Source organism: Aptenodytes forsteri, unplaced genomic scaffold (genome assembly GCF_000699145.1).
Source record: "Aptenodytes forsteri isolate BGI_AS27 unplaced genomic scaffold, ASM69914v1 Scaffold340, whole genome shotgun sequence".
Lineage (NCBI taxonomy): Eukaryota > Metazoa > Chordata > Aves > Sphenisciformes > Spheniscidae > Aptenodytes > Aptenodytes forsteri.
The window spans coordinates 1,436,522-1,443,751 of NW_008795441.1; positions in this window are offsets into that span (position 1 = coordinate 1,436,522).

Genomic DNA, 7,230 nt, shown 5'->3' on the forward strand with positions numbered 1-7,230 from the left:
CGCCGGTTCAGGCCGCACCGTGGGGTTTCAGGGGCTCGGGGGGGGGAGTTAAAGGCCCCTTGCAGCTGGCTCTGTGGGGCTTGCAGGCTCCGTGGGGTTTAGAGGCTCTTTTCGATTGACCCTGTAGGGTTTAGGGAGTGCTTTAGGATTTAGGGGTCCCTTGTAGCTGGCCCTGTGGGGTTTAGTGGCCCTTTTTTTTTGCTGACCCTGTGGGGTTTAGGGAGTCCTGTGGGGTTTAGAGGCCCGTTGCAGCTGGCTCTGGGGGGCTGAGGAAGCTCTGTAGGGTTTGGGGTCCCCTGGCAGCTGACCCTGTGGGGCTCAGAGAGCCCTGTGGGGCTTAGGGACCCATTGTAGATGACCGTGTGGGCTTTAGGGGCCCCTTGTGGCTGGCCCTGTGGGGTTTAGGGAGCCCTGTGGGGTTTAGGGGCCCATTGCAGCTGGCTCTTCGGTGTCGAGGGGCACTGTGGTGTTTAGGGGTCCCATGTAGCTGGCTTTGTGGGGTTTAGGGAGCTTTGTGGGGTTTAAGGGTCTCATGTGGCTGCCCCTGTGGGGTTTAGAGGCCCTGTGCAGTTTGGTTCAGCTGGCCCTATGGGGCTTGCAGGCTCTCTGGGGTTTGGGGCCCCTTACAACTGGCCCTGGGGATTTTGGGGTCTTGTGAGGATGGGCACCATGTGGTCAGCCCTGCAGGGCTGTCGCCCCCTGGGTGCCATGCCCAGCTGGTGCAGGTGGTGGCAAAGGGTCAGTCCAAGGAACGTGTTGAATCCTGCTCCGCTCCAGCGGAAGTAGTTCCTCACCCGGCTTGGGGCCAGGCCTGGACAAGTGACAGGGGCTTTCCCTTGCTGTCCCCTGCAGAGCCACTGTGTCTCACCTGTGCCAGCTGAGCCATGTCTTCTTCGTGACTGGAGGCTAGGTCCTTGTGACTCATAACCCCGAGCAGTGTAACTTGTCCTCCTGCTTTTCATCCCAAATGCCACATAGCTGTGATGCCCTGGTGACATGGGTCTCCCTGTAGTCGTCCTGTGGTGGTGTGCCCCTGTGCAGCCAGCCATATACAGTGTTCCTTTGGCTACGGGGTAGCATTCATTGTGCTAAGGTGTCCTCGTGTGCTGTATTTCTGAATCCAGGCCTTGCTGCCTTTCTGCCTGGTGTAACACTGTGCCCAGCTCCCCTTTTCCTGACCCTGTAGACCTGAGACAGGTTGTGACATCCCTGCTTGGGGTCTGGCTCACTGAAGTACATGACAGGCACAGCTTTGGGGCTCCCCAGCACTTCTAGTTCTGCAGGCTTGCCTGTGTGTCTCTCGGGGAAGCACAAATAAACATGGCTGAGCTTGAAGCTCTTGGTGGCTTGTAGAGGTCTAAGTGCAGTGGCACTGCCTCTTGTAGGAGCTGAATCCATCTGGGTGGGTTTAGGGGAAACAGCTGCTCTAAGAATTTACCTTTTGGTGGTGATCAAGAACACGCATGGGAATACATTAGGCTGCTGCATTCATGCTTAGGACAATTGTATTATATAAGGGATTCTGTTTTTCTGTCCATATGTCCATTCTTTATTACAATCTGTAAAATCAGAGCTCAAAGAAAAGAAAAAAAATTATTGCAGGAGATGGTGAGAAATAAGCAGAAAAGAGGGAATACCAATTATGTTCACTTTCAGTTCTTTTTTCACTCAGCTATTCCTTGTTTAGTGAATTTCGATCATGTCAACATTGCCTTGCATTCAAGGCAGGGAGATGGACTGTGCAGCTTTAGTATTCAGAGACGCAGCTCTAGCATCAGCAAAAATAACATGGACTCTTCTGCTTACGGCCAAATTCACAGCCCTGTATTATGGTCTTCCCTTCCATCTGCAGGTCAAAACAATATTCGCTGCCCTCCTTCCTTCAGGCACAGTTCAGTATTAACTTCCAGCATAAGGCACACCATTTCAGCTTCAGAGTCTTTCTTTCATCTTTGATTCCTCTCATATTCTTCCCCCCTCCCAGATCACTTCAAGGCAAAGATGCTTCTCCCAAATTATCCTGCCTGTTCTCCTCACCCACCCTGCCAAGGAGTTATGTTTCAGTATGTTATTTTCTAAATGGTCGCAGTCACTTAGGCTTCAATGGAATTGTTGCTGCCCAGGATAAGTCTGGCATATCTCACTGTGGCTGTCACCCGGAGCCCAGGTAAGTGACTCATGATTTGTCTTTTGTAACCTGCCCATGCAGAATAGGGAATGAAAGAAGAAAATGAGCCTGAGAGGGAAGCTGCTCCCATGTTCTCATTGCAATCCCAGTCACTCTGAGGTGTTTTGGGGTGGGGGGCTTGTTTGTTTGCTTTGTCTGAAAAGGGTCATGGTGGATTCACTGAAAAAAAAAATGAAAGCAAATCTGTTCAGAACACATCTAGAGACTAATTTTGTGTGGAAGCAGCTGTCAGAGTAGATGGAGAAAATGGTGAGAAAACAGGCTCCAGTAGCCTTCCTGGCAGTCCCATCACAAACTTAGCCCTAGAAAAATCTCAGTTTCTGAAGTGACTTGCAATCAGTGGTTGAAAAGATGTCCCAAAATCTTTCTACCAGCAAGAAAAGAACAGTGTGTAATATTTTCTGCTCCACAGCATTGTCTAAAAGACATATCCTTACCAAATATTAGCAGCATAAGGATCCTGGTTGTTGGTGGTCCCTACTGGACTGGTAACACGTCTGTGGGTCCTGTAGTTACATGGATAAAATTGATGTTTCACAGTCCTCCCTGAAGAAAACCTTAGGATGCCTCGGTGTCTGCACCCTCCTCATTCCAGTGAAGATGTGAATCTCAAATCTCTGCCAGATGTTACAGCTGCCTACAGACTACTTGGCATCCCGACTGAGGACTTACTGAAACACCTCCTACCTGAGAGGAGATGCCTCCTCCTGGGGTCACCACCCTTCACTGGCTGTAGGCACCTGTCAGTTCTGTAATCTCACCTGCCACTAATCTCCAGTAAGTAGATCTAAAGTTCAGCAGTGTAGATGTGGACTTGCAAGTGGCCTTTTCAAAATGGTGGTTTGGCATCTACCCCTCTGCATAGCCTCCTCTCAGGGTCAGTTTGACCTCGGACAGTGGCCTCTGTGCTGTGGACCAGATGGGCTTGGCATGGTAATCCCATAATAATACATGTGAGAGTTGCTTGTTCTGCCTTTGTGACTGCGTGCTCCATGTGAGGGAGTGCAGTGAGGAAGGGTAAGGTGTCCTTCATGGCCTCGTCGGATAGAAACGAGGATTTGGGAGGCTCTATGTGGAAGTGCTCCACAGAGCACGGTCATTCTCACTGTGTGGGAATCTCCTGGAAAACTGTACAAAGCACTTGAGCAGTGGGAGAAGTTTTACCTGCTGAAAAATTGCCCCAGGGATGTCTTCGCGTGTTCACAGAACTACTGCAATACAAAATTTTGTGGCCAGTTCAGAAATGTAATGCAAGTCGTGGCATTTATTTCCCCATCTCTGTTTTGTTTCTTTTTTGTGTTGGCTTCTTTGTGTTCAAGCTTCAGACAGTACAGAGTAAAAGTGACAAGCTTCCCAGCTGTATTTATTAGCCTCTCTTACACATCATTTATTCAGCAGCAGCATGGCTACCAATACTACATATTTAGGATTGATGTCCAAAGTGTCTGAAGACATATGAAAGATCAAAGATGTCCTTTTCCTCTTTTAAAATAGCAATTTTGAATATCAGATGTTGTTTCAGCTGTACTGCTATGTATAAAACAGTGATAATTCTAGAAGATTTGCTATTCTTTAATATTAGAGCCATGGCTCACTGTATTTGATCTCAGTAAAAACTCAAACCCATATTAAGAGGTTGAAAATCTCAGTGCCATTCTGAAGCTAAGTAGATTTGTTTTTGGAAAGTAACGCAAGTGTTATATCTTGGCATTATGATGGTAATATTTTTCATTTTACAAGGATATCCAGAAGGGGGAAAAAGTGTTTTCTTTTATTGGATTCTTTTTTCCAATTCTCAGTAAGCATGATTGCAGATGGCATTGATTGTTTTTCTTTTAGCAGCTTCTATGAAGAGATCAAAGCCTGAGTATTGGTCACAGAAGCTGAACTAAGCTAGTTGATTATACTGACAGTATATCTAGGGCACAGCTCACCTATATCCTGCCTGCATTTATTATGGCCAGATGTTAAGCTAAGTATTCAGTAAAAAACAATCCTGACTGTATATACACACACAGTGGTGGGCTTTGAGCTAGTGATTCCCATTCAGACCTCGGAGATGTAGTAGGTGGTTCTGTGGAAACAGCAGCTCGCTGCTCACTAGCAGGCAAAAGAAAGTCAGTTGTTACTAGGAATGGAAAAGAGCACAAAACTAAGAACGCTGTTGTGTATGTCCGTGGCTCACCTGCATCTCAGTGTGTTTAGTTCTGATCTCATCTCAAACAAGATAGCAGAACTAGAAGAGGTACAAGTTATAGAACTAATCAGGCAAAAAAAAAAGCTCATCAACTGTGTGGAATGGCTTATGTGCAAGGATTATGTAGCTAGGCTAGGACTATTCAGGCTGGGAAAGAGACATCTAAAGAGGGCTGTAGTAGATGTCTGTAACGTCTTGAACAGTGTCACAAATGTGAACAGGAGATGGTGACACACTGGTGTTCAAAGCTAGCAGACATCAACTGAAATGACTGGAGCAGCATTCAAAGGAGAAGGAGATTATTCATATAGTTAAGCTGTGACAGGTTGTCAAGTAAAAATACACCACTGTGCTTGTGCATGGGAGGTGCCTGAGCCACCGACTTCTGGGAGTTAGGAGACTCTGTTAGGGGATGTTGCTGCATGTGTTTGCTAGTATACTGCCTGAGCATCAGACATGAAAGGTGGTATTGGAGGATTTTGTCTGAGCTGGTGTGCCTGATCCTATGTGTTTTTATTTTGCTTTATGACATGTTAGCCTGGGTAGAACAGTTAATAGCCTAACAGTTTTGTAATGATCTGTCTCCATGTCGGCAGCAGCTGCATCCCACTTAAGCTACCAATTTATCCCTAATTGCAGTGTAGCTGTAACTTCTGTTGCGGCAGCTTTACCCTGCTCTTCTGGGGCTCAGCCACTAGATGCCCCTGTCCCACAAGCAAGAAGCTGGAGGAGACCTGCGCTGCCTGGCACACAGGGAAAGCAGCTATGCGCTGCTCAGTATGGGGTGTGTGGCTGTTTTCTGTTGTGAGTAATAAGCAGAGATCAGTGGTTCTGTGCATCAGGCCAGAACTCTTTCGAGAAACACATGTAGCAATCCTCTGTGACATTTTGCCATTTTCTCCTCTTCGTGGACCATAAGATATCAACCCCTAATGCAGTGGGAATCCATCCTTTCTTAGCAAATGAAAGAGAGAGGTTGGAGAGCAGACCTGATTGAGGAGATCAGTAAGGGCTATGTGTGGGCAGCAGCAAAGAAAACCAGACAGGAAACTGCTGAGAGCTGGATGAAGCACTCTGACCTCACCACCAAAACAATGTAAAGTACATCTGGAAGACAGTAGGGTTTGCTGAGACTCTGATACACTTTGATCCCTGGACAGGGCTGACATCAAGTCAGATTTCTTTTGCTTTGCTGTAATGACTAAAGCAGTTCTGTGTAGGGCACTTGCATCGTTAATGCTGTCTTTAAAGTTCAGTGTGAGGATTGGACGTGATGCCGATGAAAACACGATGTGGGTATGGGCTGATTGCTCACCCTGACTCTGTATTTGACGTCTGTCCGTCCCTGTGTTCACCTTTGCACATCTACAGGAAGAGCAGTGCACAAGCATGACTGTTGACTTGTTTGCTTAGCTATGTGAACAGTTTGGGGTGGCAGTGACCAGGGTCTTTGTGACACTGAGCAATAAAATTAGGTTTTACAGGTGACCTAAGGACTCTGAGGGGCACTGAAAGGACCCTGTTGTTTCATTTGGTACCCTATGAAGATACCTTTTTCCCCTTCCTTATAATGGAATCTGCTATTGCTCAGAGTGTGCAAATGTTTTTTGGGAAACTGTTGGGTGTCGTGTTTTTAAAGGACCTTGAATCTCAAGTGTCTGTACCATCAGCAATTGGGACACCCAGGCAGCATTGCAAGGTCTGTTCTGATCCAGTAATGCTTTGGCACTTGTGCCAGTGTCTTGATATTTATTCTCCACATCCATCTTTATGGTAATAGATTTGTCTAGATTTGTCCTGGTCAGTAAATATGTGCCATCAGGTCCCAGGTTTGCCGTTCTGGTAGGTTTCCAGTATCTGCTGTTTCTCAGAGCACCCGTCACTCCCTGCAGCTCTCTGAAAATCACTCCTCCTGGATTCCCCATCAAGATCACTCACCTTGATTCCTGTCCCCTGCCCCTGCTAGTCTTGTTGCTGACTGTTGTGTTTCTGTGGCTTTTCCCATCACTAGAGAGGGAGGTGGTGGCTGGCTCTGAGGAGGGACTTCTTCAGAGCTTCTCATCTCCTTCAGGGAAACTGGGTAGAAATCGGTCCATTTCATGAATGCTGTGGCCAGCATTTTCAGACTTCAGATCCAAAAAGGAAGGCAGCTGGTGAGGAAGGAGAGATTCCCATTCTGATGCAAAGCAAGTCAGAGCAGGTAGTGTACAGTCAGTCTCCTACTGCTTGGAGATTGGCTGTGATAAAATTTGTGGCTCAATTTCAGCCCAAAATGTTTCTTCGCAACGGGTATCCTAGAAGTCTTCCTGTAGCTTACAGATCCTCTTACAGCCACTCTTCCCTCCTGCAGGTAGAGTCAGTGAGTCACATACCTACAAGAGGCAGGTATTCATTAGCATCATCTAACACAGTCCCTGTGCTAGTAATAGCTGTAATTAACACTGTCTGTACACAGAAGCCCTGAGACAGCTTCTAAATAAACTACTTTAAATCCTGCCCCCTATAAATGTGTAATGCCACCTAATCAACATAATTTCCTATAGATTTCTGTCTCCTGTTGAATACTCCAGAGGCTAATAAGCTGTGAACTTCTGTTGAACTCTTTTTCTCATGGTTCAGATGTTCAGAATGGCTCTTTGCAAAGACTATCCAGTGTCTGGTATGTCCTGAATGCAGCTGGGTGCTTCTTGGAGTGAAGCTGGGCTTGGAGTTACCTTGAATGTAGAGGATGGAGGCGGTCAGATTGTCCTTTCTGACACATTTTTAATTGTGGTGACAGTTTTATGTCTGAACAGGGACTGGAGTGTTAATCAGTCATTAACATAAGCATGCTAGAAATGGTGGT